Source organism: Heterodontus francisci, chromosome 15 (assembly GCF_036365525.1).
Source record: "Heterodontus francisci isolate sHetFra1 chromosome 15, sHetFra1.hap1, whole genome shotgun sequence".
Taxonomy (NCBI): domain Eukaryota; kingdom Metazoa; phylum Chordata; class Chondrichthyes; order Heterodontiformes; family Heterodontidae; genus Heterodontus; species Heterodontus francisci.
Genome location: NC_090385.1, coordinates 15,594,485 through 15,621,473, shown reverse-complemented (window position 1 = coordinate 15,621,473; position 26,989 = coordinate 15,594,485). Strand labels below are relative to the sequence as shown.

General features: G+C 41.9%; 1 protein-coding gene across 1 annotated transcript in view; it reads right to left on the bottom strand.

Annotated features, from left to right (window-relative positions):
- The window catches only part of radx (RPA1 related single stranded DNA binding protein), a 100,279-nt gene extending 91,285 nt beyond the window's left edge, over positions 1 to 8,994 (bottom strand). Inside the window, exon 1 of the mRNA XM_068047142.1 lies at positions 8,916 to 8,994. The gene's annotated coding sequence lies outside the window, so the exon portion shown is untranslated. The remainder of the gene's footprint in view (positions 1 to 8,915) is intronic.
- Positions 8,995 to 26,989: the final 17,995 nt, after the last annotated feature.

Here is a 26,989-nt window from a genome sequence, read left to right as displayed (position 1 = left end):
ATGGAAATGTTACTGTAACTCTCACACTGAGCAATAGGTTAGAAATGTAACTGACTCACACACTGAGCAAAAGGATGGAAATATTACTGCAACTGTCACACTGAGCAATAGGATAGAAATGTTACTGTAACTCACACACTGAGCAATAGGATAGAAATGTAACTGACTCACACACTGAGCAAAAGGATAGAAATGTTACTGTAACTCACACACTGAGCAAGAGGATAGAAATGTTACTGTAACTCACACACTGAGGAAAAGGATAGAAATGTTACTGTAACTCACAGACTGAGCAATAAGACAGAAAAGTTACTGTAACTCACACACTGAGCAATAAGACAGAAAAGTTACTGTAACTCACACTGAGCAGGAGGATAGAAATGTTACTGTAACTCTCACACTGAGCAATAGGATAGAAATGTTACTGTAACTCACACACTGAGGAAAAGGATAGAAATATTCCTGTGACCCAAACATTGAGCAAGAGGATAGAAATGTTACTGTAACTCACACTCTGAGCCATAGTATAGAAATGTTACTGTAACTCACACACTGAGCAATCGGAAGGAAATGTTACTGTCATTCACACACTGGGCAGTAGGATAGAAATGTTACTGTCACTCACACACTGAGCAATAGGATGGATATGTTACTGTCATTCACACACTGAGCAGTAGGATAGAAATGTTACTGTAACTCACACACTGAGCAATAGGATGGTATTGTTACTGTAACTCACACATTGAGCAAGAGGATAGAAATGTTACTGTAACTCACACACTGAGCAAAAGGATGGAAATGTTACTAACTCTCACACTGAGCAAAAGGATGGAAATGTTACTGTAACTCTCACACTGAGCAATAGGATAGAAATGTTACTGTAACTCTCACACTGAGCAACAGGATAAAAATGTGACTGTAACTGACACATTGAGCAATAGGATAGAAATGTTACTGTAACTCACACACTGTGCAATAGGATAGAAATGTTACTGTAACTGACAGACTGAGCAATAGGATGGAAATGTTACTGTAACTCTCACACTGAGCAATAGGATGGAAATGTTACTGTAACTCTCACACTGAGCAACAGGATAAAAATGTGACTGTAACTGACACATTGAGCAATAGGATGGAAATGTTACTGTAACTCACACACTGTGCAATAGGATAGAAATGTTACTGTAACTGACACACTGAGCAATAGGATAAAAATGTAACTGTAACTGACACATTGAGCAATCGGATGGAAATGTAACTGTAACTGACACATTGAGCTTTAGGATGGAAATGTTACTGTAACTCTCACACTGAGCAATAGGATAAAAATGTGACTGTAACTGACACATTGAGCAATAGGATGGAAATGTTACTGTTACTGACACATTGAGCAATAGGATGGAAATGTTACAGTAACTCACACACTGTGCAATAGGATGGAAATGTTACTGTAACTCTCACACTGAGCAATAGGATAAAAATGTGACTGTAACTGACACACTGAGCTTTCGGATGGAAATGTTACTGTAACTCACACACTGTGCAATAGGATAGAAATGTGACTGTAACTGACACACTGAGCTTTCGGATGGAAATGTTACTGTAACTCTCACACTGAGCAATAGGTTAGAAATGTAACTGACTCACACACTGAGCAAAAGGATGGAAATATTACTGCAACTGTCACACTGAGCAATAGGATAGAAATGTTACTGTAACTCACACACTGAGCAATAGGATAGAAATGTAACTGACTCACACACTGAGCAAAAGGATAGAAATGTTACTGTAACTCACACACTGAGCAAGAGGATAGAAATGTTACTGTAACTCACACACTGAGGAAAAGGATAGAAATGTTCCTGTAACCCAAAAATTGAGCAAGAGGATAGAAATGATACTGTAACTCACACACTGAGGAAAAGGATAGAAATGTTCCTGTCACCCAAAAATTGAGCAATAGGATAGAAATGTTACTGTAACTCACACACTGAGCAATAGGATGGACATGTTACAGTAACTCTCACACTGAGCAATAGGATGGTAATGTTACTGTAATTCACACATTGAGCAGTAGGATAGAAATGTTACTGTAACTGTCACACTGAGCAGAAGTATAGTAATGTTACTGTAACTCACACACTGAGGAAAAGGATAGAAATGTTCCTGTAACCTAAACATTGAGCAAGAGGATAGAAATGTTACTGTAACTCACACACTGAGGAAAAGGAATGTAATGTTACTGTAACTCACACACTGAGGAAAAGGATAGAAATGTTCCTGTAACCCAAACATTGAGCAAGAGGATAGAAATGTTACTGTAACTCACACCGAGAGCAATGAGATAGAAATGTTACTGTAACTCACACACTGAGCAATAGGACAGAAAAGTTACTGTAACACACACTGAGCAATAGGACAGAAAAGTTACTGTAACTCACACACTGAGCAATAGGATAGAAATGTTACTGTAACTCATATACTGAGCAATAGGATAGAAATGTTACTGTAACTCACACACTGAGCAATAAGACAGAAAAGTTACTGTAACTCACAGACTGAGCAATAGGATAGAAATGTTACTGTAACTCACACTGAGCAGGAGGATAGAAATGTTACTGTAACTCACACACTGAGCAATAGGATGGAAATGTTACTGTAACTCTCACACTGAGCAATAGGATAGAAATGTTACTGTAACTCACACACTGAGGAAAAGGATAGAAATATTCCTGTGACCCAAACATTGAGCAAGAGGATAGAAATGTTACTGTAACTCACACTCTGAGCCATAGTATAGAAATGTTACTGTAACTCACACACTGAGCAATAAGATAGAAATGTTACTGTCACCCAAACATTGAGCAATAGGACAGAAATGTTACTAACTCACACACTGAGCAATAGGATAGAAATGTTACTAAGTCACACACTGAGCAATAGGATAGAAATGTTACTAACTCACATACTGAGCAATAGGATAGAAATGTTATCAACTCACACACTGAGCAATAGGATAGAAATGTTACTAAGTCACACACTGAGTAATAGGATAGAAATGTTACTAAGTCACACACTGAGCAATAGGATAGAAATGTTACTAACACACAGACTGAGCAATAGGATAGAAATGTTGCTAAGTCACACACTGAGCAATAGGATAGAAATGTTACTAACTCACACTGAGCAATAGGATCGAAATGTTACTATGTCACACACTGAGCAATAGGATTGAAATGTTACTAACTCACACACTGAGCAAAAGGATGGAAATGTTACTGGAACTCTCACACTGAGCAATAGGATAGAAATGTAACTAACTCACACACTGAGCAATAGGATAGAAATGTTAATGTAACCCAAACATTGAGCAAGAGGATAGAAATGTTACTGTAACTCACACACTGAGCAATAGGATAGAAAGGTTACTGTAAATCACACTGAGCAATAGGATGGTAATGTTACTGAAATTCACACATTGAGCAGTAGGATAGAAATGTTACTGTAACTCTCACACTGAGCAAAAGGATAGAAATGTTTCTAACTGACACACTGAGCAAAAGATTGGAAATGTTACTGTAACTCTCACACTGAGCAATAGGATGGTAATGTTACTGTGGTTCACACATTGAGCAGTAGGATAGAAATGTTACTGTAACCCAAACATTGAGCAAGAGGATAGAAATGACACTGTAACTCACACACTGAGGAAATGGATAGAAAGGTTCCTGTAACCCAAAAATTGAGCAAGAGGATAGAAATGATACTGTAACTCACACACTGAGGAAAAGGACAGAAATGTTACTGCAACTCACACACTGAGCAGTAGGATAGAAATGTTACTGTAACTCACACACAGAGCAATAGGATAGAAATGTTACTGTAACTCACACACTGAGCAATCGGAAGGAAATGTTACTGTCATTCACACACTGGGCAGTAGGATAGAAATGTTACTGTCACTCACACACTGAGCAATAGGATGGATATGTTACTGTCATTCACACACTGAGCAGTAGGATAGAAATGTTACTGTAACTCACACACTGAGCAATAGGATGGAATTGTTACTGTAACTCACACATTGAGCAAGAGGATAGAAATGTTACTGTAACTCACACACTGAGCAAAAGGATGGAAATGTTACTAACTCTCACACTGAGTAACAGGATAGAAATGTAACTAATTCTCACACTGAGCAAAAGGATGGAAATGTTACTGTAACTCTCACACTGAGCAATAGGATAGAAATGTTACTGTAACTCTCACACTGAGCAACAGGATAAAAATGTGACTGCAACTGACACATTGAGCAATAGGATGGAAATGTTACTGTAACTCACACACTGTGCAATAGGATAGAAATGTTACTGTAACTGACAGATTGAGCAATAGGATGGAAATGTTACTGTAACTCTCACACTGAGCAATAGGATGGAAATGTTACTGTAACTCTCACACTGAGCAACAGGATAAAAATGTGACTGTAACTGACACATTGAGCAATAGGATGGAAATGTTACTGTAACTCACACACTGTGCAATAGGATAGAAATGTTACTGTAACTGACACACTGAGCAATAGGATAAAAATGTAACTGTAACTGACACATTGAGCAATCGGATGGAAATGTAACTGTAACTGACACATTGAGCTTTAGGATGGAAATGTTACTGTAACTGTCACACTGAGCAATAGGATAAAAATGTGACTGTAACTGACACATTGAGCAATAGGATGGAAATGTTACTGTAACTCACACACTGTGCAATAGGATAGAAATGTGACTGTAACTGACACACTGAGCTTTCGGATGGAAATGTTACTGTAACTCTCACACTGAGCAATAGGTTAGAAATGTAACTGACTCACACACTGAGCAAAAGGATGGAAATATTACTGCAACTGTCACACTGAGCAATAGGATAGAAATGTTACTGTAACTCACACACTGAGCAATAGGATAGAAATGTAACTGACTCACACACTGAGCAAAAGGATAGAAATGTTACTGTAACTCACACACTGAGCAAGAGGATAGAAATGTTACTGTAACTCACACACTGAGGAAAAGGATAGAAATGTTCCTGTAACCCAAAAATTGAGCAAGAGGATAGAAATGATACTGTAACTCACACACTGAGGAAAAGGATAGAAATGTTCCTGTCACCCAAAAATTGAGCAATAGGATAGAAATGTTACTGTAACTCACACACTGAGCAATAGGATGGACATGTTACAGTAACTCTCACACTGAGCAATAGGATGGTAATGTTACTGTAATTCACACATTGAGCAGTAGGATAGAAATGTTACTGTAACTGTCACACTGAGCAGAAGTATAGTAATGTTACTGTAACTCACACACTGAGGAAAAGGATAGAAATGTTCCTGTAACCTAAACATTGAGCAAGAGGATAGAAATGTTACTGTAACTCACACACTGAGGAAAAGGAATGTAATGTTACTGAAACTCACACACTGAGGAAAAGGATAGAAATGTTCCTGTAACCCAAACATTGAGCAAGAGGATAGAAATGTTACTGTAACTCACACCGAGAGCAATGAGACAGAAATGTTACTGTAACTCACACACTGAGCAATAGGACAGAAAAGTTACTGTAACACACACTGAGCAATAGGACAGAAAAGTTACTGTAACTCACACACTGAGCAATAGGATAGAAATGTTACTGTAACTCATATACTGAGCAATAGGATAGAAATGTTACTGTAACTCACAGACTGAGCAATAAGACAGAAAAGTTACTGTAACTCACACACTGAGCAATAAGACAGAAAAGTTACTGTAACTCACACACTGAGCAAGAGGACAGAAAAGTTACTGTAACTCACACTGAGCAGGAGGATAGAAATGTTACTGTAACTCTCACACTGAGCAATAGGATAGAAATGTTACTGTAACTCACACACTGAGGAAAAGGATAGAAATATTCCTGTGACCCAAACATTGAGCAAGAGGATAGAAATGTTACTGTAACTCACACTCTGAGCCATAGTATAGAAATGTTACTGTAACTCACACACTGAGCAATCGGAAGGAAATGTTACTGTCATTCACACACTGGGCAGTAGGATAGAAATGTTACTGTCACTCACACACTGAGCAATAGGATGGATATGTTACTGTCATTCACACACTGAGCAGTAGGATAGAAATGTTACTGTAACTCACACACTGAGCAATAGGATGGTATTGTTACTGTAACTCACACATTGAGCAAGAGGATAGAAATGTTACTGTAACTCACACACTGAGCAAAAGGATGGAAATGTTACTAACTCTCACACTGAGCAAAAGGATGGAAATGTTACTGTAACTCTCACACTGAGCAATAGGATAGAAATGTTACTGTAACTCTCACACTGAGCAACAGGATAAAAATGTGACTGTAACTGACACATTGAGCAATAGGATAGAAATGTTACTGTAACTCACACACTGTGCAATAGGATAGAAATGTTACTGTAACTGACAGACTGAGCAATAGGATGGAAATGTTACTGTAACTCTCACACTGAGCAATAGGATGGAAATGTTACTGTAACTCTCACACTGAGCAACAGGATAAAAATGTGACTGTAACTGACACATTGAGCAATAGGATGGAAATGTTACTGTAACTCACACACTGTGCAATAGGATAGAAATGTTACTGTAACTGACACACTGAGCAATAGGATAAAAATGTAACTGTAACTGACACATTGAGCAATCGGATGGAAATGTAACTGTAACTGACACATTGAGCTTTAGGATGGAAATGTTACTGTAACTCTCACACTGAGCAATAGGATAAAAATGTGACTGTAACTGACACATTGAGCAATAGGATGGAAATGTTACTGTTACTGACACATTGAGCAATAGGATGGAAATGTTACAGTAACTCACACACTGTGCAATAGGATGGAAATGTTAATGTAACTCTCACACTGAGCAATAGGATAAAAATGTGACTGTAACTGACACACTGAGCTTTCGGATGGAAATGTTACTGTACCTCACACACTGTGCAATAGGATAGAAATGTGACTGTAACTGACACACTGAGCTTTCGGATGGAAATGTTACTGTAACTCTCACACTGAGCAATAGGTTAGAAATGTAACTGACTCACACACTGAGCAAAAGGATGGAAATATTACTGCAACTGTCACACTGAGCAATAGGATAGAAATGTTACTGTAACTCACACACTGAGCAATAGGATAGAAATGTAACTGACTCACACACTGAGCAAAAGGATAGAAATGTTACTGTAACTCACACACTGAGCAAGAGGATAGAAATGTTACTGTAACTCACACACTGAGGAAAAGGATAGAAATGTTCCTGTAACCCAAAAATTGAGCAAGAGGATAGAAATGATACTGTAACTCACACACTGAGGAAAAGGATAGAAATGTTCCTGTCACCCAAAAATTGAGCAATAGGATAGAAATGTTACTGTAACTCACACACTGAGCAATAGGATGGACATGTTACAGTAACTCTCACACTGAGCAATAGGATGGTAATGTTACTGTAATTCACACATTGAGCAGTAGGATAGAAATGTTACTGTAACTGTCACACTGAGCAGAAGGATAGTAATGTTACTGTAACTCACACACTGAGGAAAAGGATAGAAATGTTCCTGTAACCTAAACATTGAGCAAGAGGATAGGAATGTTACTGTAACTCACACACTGAGGAAAAGGAATGTAATGTTACTGTAACTCACACACTGAGGAAAAGGATAGAAATGTTCCTGTAACCCAAACATTGAGCAAGAGGATAGAAATGTTACTGTAACTCACACCGAGAGCAATGACATAGAAATGTTACTGTAACTCACACACTGAGCAATAGGACAGAAAAGTTACTGTAACACACACTGAGCAATAGGACAGAAAAGTTACTGTTACTCACACACTGAGCAATAGGATAGAAATGTTACTGTAACTCATATACTGAGCAATAGGATAGAAATGTTACTGTAACTCACACACTGAGCAATAAGACAGAAAAGTTACTGTAACTCACAGACTGAGCAATAGGATAGAAATGTTACTGTAACTCACACTGAGCAGGAGGATAGAAATGTTACTGTAACTCACACACTGAGCAATAGGATGGAAATGTTACTGTAACTCTCACACTGAGCAATAGGATAGAAATGTTACTGTAACTCACACACTGAGGAAAAGGATAGAAATATTCCTGTGACCCAAACATTGAGCAAGAGGATAGAAATGTTACTGTAACTCACACTCTGAGCCATAGTATAGAAATGTTACTGTAACTCACACACTGAGCAATAAGATAGAAATGTTACTGTCACCCAAACATTGAGCAAGAGGATAGAAATGTTACTGTAACTCACACACTGAGCAACAGGATGGAAAAGTTAGTGTAACTCACACACTGAGCAATAGGATAGAAATGTTGCTGTAACTCACACACTGAGCAATAGGATAGAAATGTTACTGTAACTCACACACTGAGCAAAAGGATGGAAATGTTACTGTAACTCACACACTGAGCAATAGGATAGAAATGTTACTAACTCACACACTGAGCAAAAGAATGGAAACATTACTGTAACTCACACATTGAGCAATAGGATGGAAATGTTACTGTAACTGACACACTGAGCCATAGGATGGAAATATTACTGTAATCACACACTGAGCCATAGGATGGAAATGTTACTGTAACTCTCACACTGAGCAATAGGATAAAAATGTGACTGTAACTGACACATTGAGCAATCGGATGGAAATGTGACTGTAACTGACACACTGAGCTATAGGATGGAAATGTTACTGTAAGTCACACACTGAGCCATAGGATGGAAATGTTACTGTAACTGACACACTGAGCCGTCGGATGGAAATGGTAACTCACAATCTGAAGGAATTGATCGAAGCAGTCCCAACATTGAAGCCTTTGATTATTTAATGTCTGAATTGCGGCTTGTTTTTGACAGAAACGCGGAAAAGTGAAGAGAACCAATAGGAACCGGTTTTACTCAAACCTCGGCCGGAGCCAATGGCTGCCTGAATTGAATGTTTCAATTTGTTCCGACGTTGGCACGTCATAATCCGAGCGAATTGATATTAAAGGAGCCATTGCTTCAAGGGGTGGGCCATTTGCGAGTGTGTCCGCAGCTTTTTTTAGTCCAGGAAAACGACTGATTGAGCGATTTTTAACGAATGGATGCTATTCCATCTGATCGCATAAATTTGCTATCTAACCGGTTACATTATCTTTAGGTTACAATGTGACAACTTGTTTCCGTACTGCAATCGAGTTAATTTCAGATGCTGTCACTGACTCAGTCTACCTCAGATATTGGAGTTGACTTTCGGTGAAAAGTGCCAGCTTCATCGCACGTTGGGTTGTGAATTGATGGAAATGTTATTAAAGATTGATTTCCCTCTGAGGAATTCTGTGTGATTCGCAGTGAGCTGAAATTGACGAGCTGGTTTCTGGGTCGGTGAAAACGCTGCAGACATGGCAATGGGGAAAACTGGTCAAAGTTCTGCAATTTTTTTTATTCATTTCATGGGATGTGGGCATCACTGGCAATGCCAGCATTTGTTGCCCATCCCTTATTCCCCTTGAGAGGTTGGTGGTGAGCTGCCTTCTTGAACTGCTGCAGTTCATCTGGTGTAGATACACCCACAGTGCTGTTTGGAAGACAGTTCCAGCATTTTGACCCAGTGACAGTGAAGATATCGTTCCAAGTCAGGATGGTGTGAGACTTGGAGGGGAACTTGCAGGTGGTTGTGTCACCATGTGTCTGCTGCCCTTGTCTTTCTAGGTGGTAGAAGTCATAGGTATCGAAGGTGTTGTTGAAGGAGTCTTGGGGTGTTGTTGCAGTGCCTCTTGTAGACGGTACACACTTCTGCCACTTTGCATCGGTGATGGAGGGAGCGAATGTTGATGGTGGTGGATGGAGTGCCAATCAAGCGGCCTGCTTTGTCCTGGATGGTGTCGAGCTTCTTGAGTGTTGTTGATGCTGCACCCATCCAGGCAAGCGGAGAGTATTCCATCATACTCCTGACTTGTGCCTTGTAGATGGTGGACAGGCTTTGGGGAGTCAGGAGGTGAGTTACTCGCCACAGAATTCCCAACCTCTGACCTGCTCTTGTAGCCACGGTATTTATATGGCTACTCCAGTTCAGTTTCTGGTCAATGGTGACCCCCAGGATGTTGATCGTGGCGGATTCAACAATGGTATTGCCATTAAACATCAAGGGGAGATGGTTAGATTCTCCCTTGTTGGAGATCGTCATTGTCTGGCACTTGTGTGGCGTGAAAGTTACTTGTCACTTATCAGTCCAAGCCTGGATATTGTCCAGGTCTTGCTGCAGACGGACATGGGCTGCTTCAGTATCTGAGGAGTTGCGAATGGTGCTGAACATCGTGCAATCATCAGCGAACATCCCCACTTCTGATATTATGATGGAGGGAAGGAATAGGACTTCAACCCTGACATAAGAAAATTAATAGCTGGTCGGCTTTATTACTGATGATTTTTGGGAGTTTTTGCTTAATTATTAAAGTTAAAATTATTAAAGTGCAACATTAAAGTTGCAATATAAATGTAAGTTGTTGTTGATACACCCAACTTCCTATCACCTGTGGCTACAAGAACACAACCTTGAAATCTAAAGTAGGGAATTCCAAATATTGAAAGCACAACATTGTTGGTACATCTCTGTGGTGCAATATGACCCTCCATGCACCCCCCGCCAAAAATTTGAAGCACCTTTATTCTTCATAATTAATTGTTTATTAATCTGAAACAAAAGGGTTATTTTCATTCATTCACGAGATGTAGGCATCCCCCACAAGGCCAGCATTTATTGCTTAATTGCCCTTTAGAAGGTAGTGGTGAGCCACTGTTTTGAATACAACTGAGTGGCTTGCTTAGCCATTTCAGAGGGCAGTTAAGAATCAACTACATTGCCATGGGTCTGGAGTCATGTACAGGCCAGACCAAGTGAGGATCGCAGAGTTCCTTCCCTAAAGGACACTTAAACTGATAATTGGAATTTCTTCACTTATCCAGCAATAATCATAACACCACAACACTCGCACTCTCACGTTCAATGCCACCCACCACCACTTGCTCCTCTAGGTCTTCCCTTCAAGCTGCTTTCATTGCCCACCACATATTTTTAATTGCAAATCACTTTCATTGGCATCTATTCTCCCATATTCACTGCCATCTGCCACCTTAATGGCCAGCTACTCCCCACAAAAGCTCTTTCATTTACATACTTCCTCCCAATCCCGCTGTCCTGTCAATAAGATGTGAACTGCATAAACAAAATTTCTGCAATCCTGAGTAAGCTCCCCCTGTTACTGGAATAACAAAACCCAGAGCCAGCAGAGGAGGAATGCTTAAGGAGGTGAAATACTGTGGTCGCTAGATATCTGAAATAAAAACAGAAAATTCTGGAAATACTCATCAGGTCGGGCAGCATCTGTGGTGAGAGAAACAGAGTTAATGTTTCAGGTCTGTGTGACCTTGCATCATAGAGTCAAAGAGTTAAACAGACCCTTCGGCCCATCATGTCTGTGCCAGCCATCAAGCACGAATCTATTCTAATTCCATTTTACAGCACCTGGCCTGCAGCCTTGTATGCTATGTTGTTTCAAGTGCTCATCTAAATACTTCTTAAATGTTGTGAGGGTTCCTGCCTCTACCACCCCTTCAGGCAGTGTGTTCCAGATTCCAACCACCCTCTGGGTAAAAACATTTTCCCTCAAATCCCCTCTAAACCGCCTGCCCCTTACCCTAAATCTTTGCCCCCTGATTTTTGACACCTCCGCTAAGGGAAAAAGTTTCTTCCTATCTACCCTATTTATGCCCCTCATAATTATGTACACCTCAATCAGGTTTCCCCTCAGCCTTCTCTGCTCTCAGGAAAACAACCCTAGCCTATCCAGTCACTCTTCATAGCTGAAATGCTCCAGCCCAGGCAACATCCTGGTGAATCTCCTCTGCACCCTCTCCAGTGCAATCACATCCTTCCTATAGTGTGGTGCCCAGAACTGTACACAGTACTGCAGCTCTGGCCTAACTAGTGTTTTATACAGCTCCATCATAACCTCGTTGCTCTTATATTCTATGCGTCGGCTAATAAAGGGAAGTATCCCATATGCCTTCCTAATCACCTTATCTCCCTGTGCTGCTGCCTTCAGTGATCTATGGACAAGTACACCAAGGTCCCTCTGACCCCCTGTACTTCCTAGGGTCCTACCATCCATTGTATATTCCCTTGCCTTGTTAGTCCTCCCAAAATGCATCACCTCACACTTGTCAGGATTAAATTCCATTTGCCACTGCTCTGCCCATCTTACCAGCCCATCTATATCGTCCTGTAATCTAAGGCTTTCCTCCTCACTATATACGAATAGTTGGGCTACACGAACAAGGGTGCCTCACAGTTCTATGTTGTACAGGCAGAGTGTCAGCTAACAACATAGTACTGCATAACCGTGGTTGTATAACACTTACCTGAATGTGTATTTTTCATAAGCTATCAAACTGCAAAATGTTAAATTGCAAACTTAGCACTGGAAACAATTTCAAACAGCCTCGACAACGCCAACCTGGGTTAAAAATAAAGTGTGTTTTCAGGTTGCTAGGAAACTGAATGTGCAGCCAATGATAACATGTGTTTCTTTTGCTGAGATTATCATTCTGAAGCATGCAATGGTGACCTGCCTTGAACTTAAAACAGTGCTCCTGATTGGTCAAGCTTGTCCTGACAGGTTTCATCCAATTGTAAATAAGAGTCTCTGGTTACCTGTGAAGATACCAGGTGGTGAATTCCTTCTATGGACAGGTGTCTTATGTAAATTTAATAATGGATAATTTAGTCACTTTCCACAAACAATATAAAACAATAAAACTGTATAGTGCTACATAAAATGAGTTACGAACTATATACAAACCTATGAATTGTCACAAAATGCATCAGTGTGCACACATTGAGGGATTCTAACAGTGGTTCTTACTCTCTGAAGTATATAATTGCAACAATTTGCTGACTTCACTATGCTATTTTGGATGAATGGTACTGTACCGGAAAGTAACCGTCTAATGGCATTGTGACCACCTACACTTGTGGTTGTTGGATTATCCAGTCAGATGTCATAATGCAGGGCCACTGCACTTTGGAGCCCCAGTTCCATACCATGGGCTCACAGAACCTGTGTGTTTGCACCTCTTGCAAGACGCCGATCTCAACCAGGTTGCACTGGGAGGTGCTGTGCTTTCCCACAAGAATCTGGGAGCAGCTTGCCTGCCCACCCACCCTTTTAATCAGTAACAGCTCACTCTGTTATAGACCCATAAAAATGAAATTGCAAAAATATTTCCAAGGTATAAGTCTGGCCCTTATTTCTGACCTAAGAAAGGGGATGCTAGAAGGCACAAACAACCATAAGTCAGGTATCATTTTAACTCTGGATAGTGGTGTAAAAGGGTCGATGTCAGAGTACCTGCCCATTCTATACTGTGCTTGATTTTCCATGCCATTGAAGTCAATGGAGAGAGAAATTAGGTGAGGTGCATGGAAGTCAGTTTGAAATCGCCTGTTGTACACCACTGCCCGAACCTAAATTAAAATGTCCCCATAATTGTTATCAAACTTATACACTGACCTATAGCATGAATATGAAACTGGCTAAGGGCCAGAAAGTGGACAGTGGTGAATGGTTGTTTTCAGACTGGAGAGAAGTGCTCAATAATATCTTCCAGGGGCCGATATTAGGGCCACAACTTTTTTGATATAAATGAACTGGACTAGAGTATTGTTATGAAGGTGCTTCTATTTTTTTTCATATTATTTTGAGAATTTGTGTGTTAGAATTATGGAGATAAATTCATTGGGGAACTGAAGTCATTCCATTGATAATGGACTTTGTTTTTTAAAAGAGGTCGCCAGAAGGACACTTGAGGTCTTGTTTGAAAACAACCTTTACTGGAAGTCATATGCCTTGAGCTCAATAAACAACAGAAACCTTGGTTGCGGGGAGATGTTTACAGAGAAGTGACATGTTATGCTTTATGAGGGTCAGGAGGTTCTAATTTGCTGTTGGGTTTCGCTTCTGAGATATTGGCTGGAATTTTATGCCCCCCAATAGAGTAGGGGGGGGGGGGCCCTTCCCAACCCGGTCCCGCCTCTGCTGCAAATTTATGCCAGGCAGCGGCGGTGAAAAACGGCCTGCCTGCTCCAGGCCACTCAAGGCCCTTAAGTGATGAATTAACTGGCACTTAAGGGCCTCCCTCCGTCACCAAGAGTACTTTATCCTTGGCTGGCAGATTGCTGAAATCAGAAAGTCCACCTGATGAGACTAGATGGCTTTCTTGCTGACTGGGTGGGGCCTCCTGCTCGGGCACCCTGTGCCCCACGGAGGGCCACCCCCGGAGCCCCAACTACCCCCAATGCTCAACATGCCCCCTGCCCCTCTCAGCAACCATCCTTGCCTCACCAGAGCCTGACTGATTACCCCCGGTAAATTTTTTTCTGGGGCCATCCTTCATCTTCCTCTTGAAACTGGGTGTAGTCCCAGCAGTGCCACCGCTTCCTGCCTCAATGAGGTTGAAGTCCTGCCCAAGACCAATTAAGGGCTTGGGGAGTGTAAAATCTGGTCTGGATCCCCAGGCCCAGAGGCGGGCTCCCAACTGACTTTTCAGCCGGTTGGCGGGGGCCCTTCGCCCAAAGAAGAATTACGGCCATTGTTTTGGTTCAGTTGGGGTATGGACTGTGTGCTTGCCTCCTTCCTCTTGTCTCTGTGAAATGCCACATTTCTCCTGGAAAGCTTGCTAGATTAATTCTCAATGCTGTTGAAAAAGAACAGCTCCAGAAAAGATCCCAGTGACCCGTCTATGTGTACTTGGAAGACAGATAGTATGCCATTTTGGGACACAACATATCTCCTCCTTTTTCTTCAATAATTAACAAGTATTGGCCAAAGTATATTTTTTTTGCAAAGGAGCTCTGCAGAGAAAACCTCTATTTTTGGTTAACCAGTGTGTGTGTGTGCATGTGTGTGTTTGTGAGGGACTAAAGTAAAAAGGGAACGTTCATATTTCAATCTGTGTGTTAATGCTTTGCTTCATTACTGGATAAGTCTTGTTTTATAATAAAGTGGTAATTTTGTTGTTTATTAAAGAAACCTGGTTGGTGTATTTTATTCGGGGATAAACAGTAGAGTATATGATTGACCATATCAGTAACTGGGTAAACATTTAAATATATGTTGTGATCTGTGGAGAATTGGAACTGGAAAAGACAGTGCACTCCTCCCGCCTCGGCCATAACAGGATATAGGGCATCATTTCAAAGTTTGCAGATGAGATGAAACTTGGAAATGTAGTAAACAGTAAGGAGAATAGTAACAGACTTCAGGAGGACGTAGACAAACTGGTGAAATGTGCAGGCATGTGGAAATGAAAATTAAATTCAGAGTAGTGTGAAGTGATACATTTTGTTCGGAAAAATGAGGCGAGGCAACATAAACAAAGTGGTACGACCTTAAAGGGGATGCAGGAGAGACACCTGTGGGTGTATGTATACAAGTCTTTGACGGCAGATAGGAACTTTGGCTTTACAAATAAAGACGTAGAGTACAAAAACAAGGAAGTTATTCTAAACCTTTATAAAACACTGGTTATGTCTCAGCCGGAGTATTATGGCCAGTTCTGAGCACCACTCTTTAGGAATAATATCAAGGCCTTAGAAAGGGTGCGGAAGAGATTTATTAGAATAGTACAAGGATGAAAGGTCTCACTTACATGGAGTGATTAGAGAAGCTGGGATTGTTCTTAGAGCAGAGAAGGCTATGGGGAGATTTGATAGAAATGTTCAAAATCATGAAGTATTTGAATAGAGTGAACAAGGAGAAACTCTTTCCAGTGGCAGAAGAATCAGAGAATACAAATTTAAAGTATTTGACAAAAGAACCAGAGGTTCCTGAGAGGAAGGTGGAAGCAGATTCAATGGTAACTTTCAAAAGGATATTGGATAAATACTTGAAGGGGAAAATTTACAGGGCTATTGTAAAAGAGCAGGAGAGTGGGACTAGTTGGATAGCTTTTTCAAAGAGCCAACATAGGCTAGATGGGCTGAAAAGCCTCCTTCTTGCACCGTGTGATTCTATATTATCCTAGAATTCTGAAATGTCACAATCGATTCCATTTCTTTCTGCATAAAGGTTCCCATTACATTCAAAACCATTTAATGTGCCCAGTTTGTTTGGGTTGAAGTACCTCAGCTAAATGGAATTGTAAAGGTGACAGACCTAATGACCGGTTTTACACTGGCGAGAGCAAACAAGAAAAACCCTCGGAGCAGTGTGAATTTTCACATTGGCAATGGTACCAAAGACAGTTTTGTACATTTCTTCTCACTTGAACACATTACATCTTTCTGTTCTGATTAAAAGTTGGGGGTGGGGTGTCGGCTGTTCAGTCCACCCACCTGGAAGATGTCAATTGGTTGTAGTCAGGGTGTTTTGCCTGGAGTTAGAACAGTAAGGTTCATTAAACGCAAGCGTGACTCAACCAATGAAGTGACACACTGCATGAAAAAATTAATAAACAAGCTATATATAAACTAGATGACACTCTTCAACAGAGTCAACATCTGCAACTTTCTGAAAGCTTCATTTTCAATAGACATCTTTTGTACTGAGTGGCAGTAATCATTTCTCATTACAAAGGAGAAACTGACATTATTAGTGCAGTAGAACTCACTTAAAAAATGACAATGCACGTACACCCAGCTCCAGTAGAATATTGATCTAGTATCCCAGGTAGATGCAGGAGCGATAAAATGCCATAAATGACATGTACCATGCTATGCATCTGCTGTAAATGTGCAATTATCTTCACAGGTAACCACTGATCTGTTCATTTACCAATACTGACTATATCCTGTCATATTCTCCAGACACAGCAACCACTCTGCTTTCCAATATTAAAAGCTGATGTACAAAACAGGGAGGGGGTGCCACTGGCAGGGAAGGGCTTGTATTTAGGGAAAGGACACCTATCATGTGCCTCATTCATTCCAACCTTTGGGGACCCAGTTGAAGAGGAGGTGCAGCAGAGCAGGAGGGAGGGCTAGGCACCTGCAGTGGCATTGCAGTGAACTGCAGTGTGGAAGAGCATAAAGGAGAAAGAGAGATGGTTCCCCTACGCAGAAGGTGGTATCCTCCAGAGAGGGTCTACAGGTCGAGGCTCAACTACTGCAGATGTCCAAGAGGCAGTGCCAACAAAGACTCTGCCTTTCCAGGAACGCTGTACGTACTGTGATGCAAGATGAGGTGTGCCCCAGGAGACTTGGCGGAAATCCAAAGCCAGTGGCGCTGAAAGTCACCGTGGCACTGACCTTCCATGCCGCTGGATCATTCCAGGGATCCACTGAGGACATGTGTGGCATCTCACAGTCAGTGGCCCATCGTGCATCAAGGAGGGCACCAAAGCCCTTTCCAGGAGGGCCCGCGACTATGTGTGCTTCTGCACGGATCCCAACTCTCAGGCTGAGAGGGCCATCAGGTTCGAGGCCATCACTGGATTCCCCCAGGTGCAGGGTATCACCAGATGCACACATGTGGCCATCAAGGCTGTTGAACACCAGCCAGCGGCCTTCATCAATTGGTAGGGCTTCCACTGCCTCAGCGTAAAACTGGTTTGTGATCATCGTAAAGGGATCCTGCAGGTCTGTGCATGCTTCCCAGTAAGTTGCCACGATGCCTATATTTTGACGCAGTCCCAGGTGCCAGTACTTCTCTAGCCTCCCTCCCTGGGATGGATCCTTAGAAACAAGGGCTATTCACTGAGGTCATGGCTACCAACACCCATGAGGAACACACTAACAGATGCAGAGAAGAGAGTACAACACATGCCACGGGACAACGTGAGCTACCATAGAGCAGGCCATTGGCATGCTGAAAATGAGATTCAGGTGACTAGATTGGTCCGGTGGAGCCCTTCAGTATGCCCTGGCAAGAGTCTCCAGTATCATCGTGGTCTGCTTTGCACTGCACAGCCTGGCACTGCAGAGGGGGGAGCCAATGAGCAACAAGGATAGCGAGGAGTGTATTGCCTCCTTGGATGATGAGGATGGGCAAGCAACGCCAGATGAAGGACCCCAGGGACAACAGGAGAGTCATCATGAGATACGTGCAAGGGAGGCTTGTGATGCCCTTGTACCTTTGCATTTTCTTTGATCTGTACTGCCAGTTGTACCTTCACAAATAAAGACCTTTATGCAGCCCTGTGGTCACCTACCAACCTAACTTCCTCCCTCCCTTCCTTCCTTCCTGAAACACTCGTTCATTGAACACCTGCACAGCACTGAGCTGGCCAGGCTCTGGAGTTGACCCCTTGCAGCACGACGTTTTGCCTTGAGCCTCTTCACAGAGGCTGTGTTAGAACCAAGTGCCACAGGCCTAACGGAAAAGGAGGGAGGTTGTCGATGCTTTAGAGAAATGATTTATTCAACTTTACAGCAGATGCTACCCTTTGCATCTGCAGTACACAATCATCGATGATAACCCTATGAATCTAGGTGATTTTCTTATTCTTTTGGGTGCACTCCTATATGGTGCTCTTCCTGCACTGTCAGCTGATGTGGAGGCAGGCTGCTGACCTTGCTGCCCCTTGTCTAGGGATGACCTTAGTGGTCATCCTCTGGATAGCTTAGGCCTGGAGAGCCCCGGCATGCTGAGGGTCTCCTGCACAGAAGCAGTAACACCCTCTGTTGGCATGGATGAAGTAGGATCTGGCCTCGCTGGCAGAGGGGCAGAGGAGCAGCCCACACCAGGAGCACTGACGTATAATAGGAACATGATCCTGGATCCCTGATCATGCACTATCACTGCATTGCAGATCAATATGGCCTTGTTTCTGCCCAACCTACCACCTTTTGATGTGCATTCAGAGCCATCATCTGTATTCCCAGTGTATTCCGATGAAGGGTCACTGATCCGAAACGTTAACTCTGCTTCTCTTTCCACAGATGCTGCCAGACCTGCTGAGTGGTTCCAGCATTTCTTGTTTTTATTTCAGATTTCCAGCATCCGCAGTATTTTGCTTTTATTATATCTGTATTCCCATGTTGGCAAAAGTGGCTGCGACGGTTTGAAGGTGTGCTGACAGGTTTCGAAATCACAGATGGCAAAAGGAAAAAGGCCTTACTTCTCCACTATGGAAGTGAAAAATTAGAAGATATCTTTGAGACATTTACCCCCAAGCAAAATGACAATGACTTAGCAAATACTGCGCTGACAACCTACTTCATGCCTAAGAAAACTACCATATATGAAACCATTGTCTTCCAATGCACTAAGCAAGAAGCAAGTGAGACAATTAACCAATATTGCACACGATTGAGGCAAGTAGCAACCAAATGTGACTTCAGTGATGTTGATCATGTCCAAAGGGAAATCAAAACACAAATAGTCAAAGGCTGTCTCTCTAGTCAACTACGTCGAAAAACATTCATGAAAGACAGAAAGCTGTCAGAGCTGTTGGAGTTAGCAAGATCACTATCATTCTCAGAGTCCAGAGCAACTGAAGTTGAGGCTGCTAACAGTCTCTACCACACTCCAAGTTCAACTCCTGTGAATGCTGTTCATCGCTCATGTGCCAGGAAACCACCTGCAAAGCAACAACAACTGTATCACAAAGTTGCGACTTGTCCAAAGAATGTTTCCATTGTGGCGGTGCTTACCCACACTGGACAGAGTGTCTTGCTACTGGTAAACAGTGTTAAACCTATGGAGAACCCAATCACTTTGCTCGTGTTTGTTGCTCATCAGCAAAATCAACGACCAGGACCAATACCAACAGAAGGGTGCCACGTATGCATACCACAGTAAAAAGGCGAAAGAATGTAGGCAAAGTAGAGGTGGATGACCCTGAAGATACTTTTGTCCAGACACAGCTAACAGCCACGTGTGACAGTGACCATTGGCTGCTCGGACGTAGATGCTTTTATAGACACAGGGATGTCCGTCAATGTCATGGGAGACAAAACATTCAAGAAACGTCAGGATTTCCCCATTCTCTGCAAACCAGGGAATACAAAAATTTTCCCTTACAACAGTGGCAAACTGCTCAGAACTTTTGAAATGCCAATCTCATTCAAAGACACTAGAACAAATGGAGATTATGACACACTTAATAGTTTCCACACAACAACAGATCTGCACGTGATTGCAGTTACATATGTGACTCCTAAGCATAATAAAAACATTCTCAAACTGTATGCTGATTGCTTCACTGGTATCAAAAAACTGAAAGGTGTTATATGCAAGCTGCATGTAGACCCTAAGGTGCTCTCAGTAGCACATCAATGGTGATGAATACCATTTCATGTCAGGAAACAGACAGAGAAGGAACTTCAACACTTACTTGATCTTGACATTATTGAGAAAGTTGAGGATGAGCCTACCCCTTGGGTCTTACGCAGACAAGTTGTTAAGAAACCCAAAAGTGAGAATCAGATTAGAATCTGCATTGATATGCGATCACCAAACCAAGTTGTACAATGAGAAAGACACTTAACTCCAACAATCGATGATATCATAAAGTGCATGGTGCTAAAGACTTCACTAAACTTAGCCTCAATGCAGGCTACCATCAAATCAATCTTGCAAAAGAATTGAGATATATTACTATATTCTCCACTCACATCGGACTTTTCTGATGCTAAAAGCTCAACTTTGGAGTCAGCTCAGCAGTTGAGTATTTCAACTCCCGATTCAACCTGCACTTCAAGGACTTGAAGGCACGCTGAACATCAGTGATGACATTCTCATCTATGGTCGCACTGAAAAGGAACTCGAGGCACGTCTACATGCATGCCTACAATCTCTCAGAGAATGTAACCTCACCTTGAACAAAGACAAGTGGTTGTCAAATGAAAGCAGAATTGAATTATTCGATCATGTATTCAGTAGTGAAGGAGTATCACCAGATCCACGTAAAGTTGAAGTCACTGCAAATGCTGCAGATCCTACAAATGCTCAGGAAGTCCGGAGTCTGCTAGGACTCATCATGTACTTCAGTCCCTTCATTCCTGACCTCGCTATGCTATCTGCCCCCCTACACGATCTGACAAGAGATCACCAATTGGAAAGGGACTAAATTACATAAAAACAGGCAGTACACAAGATCAACTAAGGTTTGTCAGCAAGTTGCACAAATACCTATTTCGACCCTGAGAAAACCACCCAGCTATGCATGGATGAAAGCCCTCGTTGGCTTAGGTGCAGTTCTTGTACTGAAAGACTAAATAGGTAACCCAGCAATTGCGATGGCAAGCAGATTCCTAATACCTGTAGAGCAATGTTATTTGCAAACAGAGAGAGAAGCACTCTCAATCACATGGGGTATCTTACACTTTCATTCTCTATTTATATGGAAGCAAATTTAAAGTAATAACCGATCATAGACTACTAGTGAGCTTGTTCAACAATCCATATAGCAAACGATCCACTCAAATAGAAAAAAAGCAAAATACTGCGGATGCTGGAAATCTGAAATAAAAACACGAAATGCTGGAACCACTCAGCAGGTCTGGCAGCATCTGTGGAAAGAGAAGCAGAGTTAACGTTTTGGGTCAGTGACAGGTCAGGTCGGGTCAGGTCAGTTCCGAAGAAGGGTCACTAACTAACTCAAACTACAAGAGTACGAGTTCCATGTTGAGTATCAGCCAGGCAAGTTCAACCCAGCGGACGACCTTTCACGACATCCATTACCAAGAGTTGGTCCTACTAGTCATGAGGAAAAGGTTGCTGAACAACATCTTAACTATGTAAGCATAAATGCAGTGCCAAAGACCTTAAAACTAGCTGACATCAACGCAGCAACAAAACAAGACGAGGCTTTGCAACTATCTATGAAGGCTATAGAATCACAAAACTGAAAAGACGCGATTGAAAGAGCATCTACAAACAAAATCTCTCATATAGTACAAGGTCTTTACAATGTTCAAAATGAGCTCATCGTTACAACCACATCAGATCTCGTATTACGCAACAACTGTATTGTCATTCCACACTCATTGAGGGAATGTGTTGTCGATATAGCACATGAAGGACACTAGGGAATAGTCAAGACCAAACAACCCCTTAGGGAGAAGGGAATTGACCGCATGGTAGAGCTCAAAGCCAATCGTTGTTTGCCATGTTAAGCGACCAGAATGTCAGATCTTCATGACCCTCTTAAAAGGTTTGAACTACTTCCAGGACCATGGCTTGAAATTCGTGTTGACTTCACAGATTTATCCACAGGTGAACATTCACTTATTGTTACTGACAACTACAACAGATTCCCAATCATGGAATTAATTATGTCAACTTCAATGAAAACAGTCATCCCAAAGCGTGACCAAATCTTCACCTTGTTTGGAATCCCTCAAATGGTAAGAAGTGACAATGGACCCCCATTCAATAGCAATAAGTTCAGCAAATTCGCGAACTACCTAGCGTTCACCCATAGGAAAATCTACTGGCCAAGCGCTTATGCAGAAGTCAAGAGATTTATGCAAACCTTGCAAAACAGTGAGACGTACAGCAACAACGGAGGACAAGTCAGGAAAGCAAAAGTTATATCACTTAAGTCTTAGACTCATAGAGTTATACGGCACAGAAATGGGCCCTTTGGCCCATCGTGTCTGTGCTGGCCATTAAGCACTTAACTATTCTAATCCCATTTTCCAGCACTTGGCCCGTAGCCTTGTATGCTAAGGGCTTCCAAGTGCTCATCTAAATACTTCTTAAATGTTGTGAGGGTTCTTGCCTATACCACCCATGCAGTCAGTGCATTCCAGATTCTAACCACCCTCTGGGTGAAATTTTTATTCCTCAAACCCCCTCTAAACTTCCTGCCCTTACCTTAAATCTATGCCCCCTGGTTATTGACACCTCCGCTAAGGGAAAAAGTTTTTTCCTATCTAACCTATCAATGCCCCTCATAATTTTGTATACCTCAATCATGTCCCCCCTCATCCTTCTCTGTTCTAAGGAAAACAACCCGAGCCTATCCAGTCTCTCTTCATAGCTGAAATGCTCCAGCCCAGGCAGCATCCTGGTGAATCTCCTCTGCACCCTCTCCAGTGCAATCACATCCTTCCTATAGTGTGGTGCCCAGAACTATACACAGTACTCCAGCTGTGGCCTAACTAGTGTTTTATACAGCTCCTTTATAACCCCCCTGCTCTGATATTCTATGCCTTGGCTAATAAAGGCAAGTATCCCATATGCCTTCCTAACCACCTTATCTATCTGTGCTGCTGCCTTCAGTGATCTATCCTTGCTACCCTTCTTGAATAATGGTACCATATTCGCTGTCCTCCAGTCCTCTGGTACCTCTCCTGTGGCCAGAGAGGATTTGAAAATTTGTGTCAGAGCCCCTGCTATCTTCTCCCTTGCCTCATATAACAGCCTGGGATACATCTCATCTGGGCCTGGGGATTTATCCACTTTTAAGCCCGCTAAAACAGCTAATACTTCCTCCTTTCAATGCTAATATCTTCAAGCATATCATAATCCACAACCCCCCCCCCCCACCCCCAATCTCTACACCTACATCATCCTTCTCCATAGTGAACACAGATGAAAAGTAATCATTTAAAACCTCACCTATGTCCTCTGACTCCACACACAGATTGCCACTTTGGTCCCTAATGGGCCCTACTTTTTCCCTGGTTATCTTCTTGCCCTTAATATACTTATAATATACTTTCTTCATAATTACAGAGCGACTCCTCACTCGACTCTAGAAAACCTCCAGCAACACTCATCTTTGCACATCTTATGTGTACTTAAACTACCCGGCGGAGCTAATGATCAACATGTACACGAATGCGATCAAGAACAGAAGGATCGAATGAAAGAAAATGCAGAGCAAAACATGAAATTAAGAGCTGCACTGCTAAAGCCAGGAGATAAAATACTTGTGAAATGTGATGATCCTGTTGGAAAACAAACAACTCTTTATGACATCCAACCATTTGTTGTGACCAACATAAAAGAATCAATGATCACTGCTCAGCGCAGTTCACAAATCATCACAAGAAATGCATCATTCTTGAAAACACTACTTGTAAGCATTGAATCCAATTCTGACAATGACATCTCAGATGAAGAATGAGTCAAATGAGACTACACCAAATGTCCGACGATATCCTACTCATGAGAGAAAATGCCCACCATACCTAAGTGACTATGTTACAAAATGAACTGTTTATGTTTATGTTTATTGTTTAGACTTATTTACTAAGAAGGGGAGGGTTGTAGTGTTTTGAGAATTGCTTTGTACACATTGTTCACTTGAGGTAAGCATGCACACATGAGCCAGCAGAGGGAGCTGAAAGAGAAAGTGAAAGTAAAACAGAATAAAGAAGACTCCATAATGTTCAACATCATGCTCTCTCAGCCTTTGCCTCATATTTATTACTAAACTCGGCTAAACCAACTCCAGTCCTGAAAACATCACAGGCCCCATATTCTGAGACTGTGATCCCGTGTTCTAGGTTCCCCAGCTGATATTTTCTCAGCACCTACTCTATCAAGAATTTTATATGTTTCAATTAGATCACCTCTCATTCTTCTAAACTCAGGGAATATGGGCCTAGTCTACTCAATCTCTCCTCATAGGATAATCCCCTCATCCCAGGAACCAGTCTAGTGTAACTCGTTGCACTTCCTCTAGGGCAAGTATGTCCTTTCTTTGGTAAGGAGACCAAAACTGCACACAGTACTGCAGCTGGGGCCTCACCAATGTCCTGTATAATTGCAGTATGGCTTCTTTATTCTTAATCTCCAATCCCTTTGTAACAAAAACCAACATATCCAATGAAGGGTCATCGAACTGAAATTTGAACTCTGTTTCTCTCTCCACAGATGCTGCCAGACCTGCTGAGTATTTCCAGCATTTTCTGTTTTAATATCATTTGTCTTCTGAGTTGCTTGTTGTGTCTGCATGTTTCTTTCTGTGATTCATGTACAAGGACACTCGGATCCCTCTAAATGCAAACGCTTCCCAGTCTCTCAGCATTCAAAAAAAAATCTTTTTTTTTAAATTTTTCCTACCAAAGTGGATAACTTCATACTTTGTCACATTGTATTCCATCTGCCATGTTCTTGCCCCACTCACCCCACCTGTATATATCTCCCTGCAGCTCCTTTGCTTCCTCCTCACTGCTTACTTTCCTGCCTAACTTTGTATCACCAGCAAACTTTGATGCATAATATTCAGTCCTCTCGTCTAAATGAAATGGAAATGAAAAATGGAAGTATTCTTCCAACAAGTTCAGATGGGTATGACTTTAAAAATATCAACATCAATATCTTCACAAGCAACTTTTTGAAATATATCTGATTTATGTTCATTCAAGTAAATTTAGTCCACAAAAATAACAAAGAACAGTCACATTCGTTTAAAGTGAATGCTCAATGATGATACAAAGCACTTCTCACCCATCTTGGATAGTTTTCCAGTGTTAACAGTTTCTGGTTTTGTTAGTGATTTGCCTCTATGATCATTAAATTCAAAATATACTGTAGAAAAATAAAACAAAGGAAATTACTTCCATGGATTACAAAATATTCGGGGTAACTCAGATTTCAGGCAGTATTGTAAAGCAGGCGATCTTAAATCAGCCAGCTATTCCATTATGAAAATACGCACCAAGGCTCCTTGGACAGCACTTTCCAAACCCGTGACCTCTACCAACTAGAAGGGCAAGGGCAGCAGATGCATGGGAACACCACCACCTGCAAGGTCCCCTCCAAGCCACACACCAGCCTGACTTGGAACTATATCGCCATTCCTTCACTGTCACTGGGTCAAAATCCTGGAACCCCCTCTCTAACAGCACTGTGGATGTACCTACCTCACATGGACTGCAGTGGTTGAAGAAGGCGGCTCACCAGCACCTTCTCAAGGGCAGTTAGGGATGGGCAATAAATGCTGGCCTAGCCAGTGATACCCACATCCCATGAACGAATTTAAAAAATGTACAATGGGTAATGCAATATTGCCCATTTTATACAATTGCTCAAAGTCAAAATTACCTCCTTACTCTCTGTATTTGGTCCCCTTGGACTTTTTCAGATGATCGTGGCTGTGTATTTGGATCACCAGCTAATTCCCTGCTTCACTGAGTAGAGAAGGAGCTCCGCTAATAGGGCTTCTTCAACAGGTGCTAAATTGGCTGCTTTCTCTTGAGGGAGAGAAATTCCTGTAATGTGCCCAGGCGGGGTTTGAAATGGCATTACGAATTTTTTTGTTTAGTTTTTTTTTAAGAGATACAGCACTGAAACAGGCCCTTCGGCCCACCGAGTCTGTGCCGACCAACAACCACCCATTTATACTAACCCTACAGTAATCCTATATTCCCTACCACCTACCGACACTAGGGGCAATTTACAACGGCCAATTTACCTATCACCTGCAAGTCTTTGGCTGTGGGAGGAAACCGGAGCACCCGGCGAAAACCCACGCGGTCACAGGGAGAACTTGCAAACTCCGCACAGGCAGTGCCCATAATCGAACCCAGGTCCCTGGAGCTGTGAGGCTGCGGTGCTAACCACTACACCACTGTGCCGCCCCTGGCAGCTATGACTGCGCAGACCTAAAATTTAGGCCTGAATGTTGGATTCCCATTGAGCACAAACCTGAATCCTCGTCTAGCTCTCACACTCAAACATCTCTGACAAGGTGAGTTTGATTGGATTGTTGTGGAAAATTGGTCAGGAGTAGGAGAATCACTTCCCGCAATGCATCAGTGAATGAGCAACAATGGAAATGTTCTGAAGGAAGGAGTTTATGGAATCACAGAGAGGGCAAAACAAAATGAATAGAAATTCCAGGACTATGTTACATTTGAAGTCTTATTACAGTCTGGTCTGCACTTTGATACAATAGAACCTGGTTT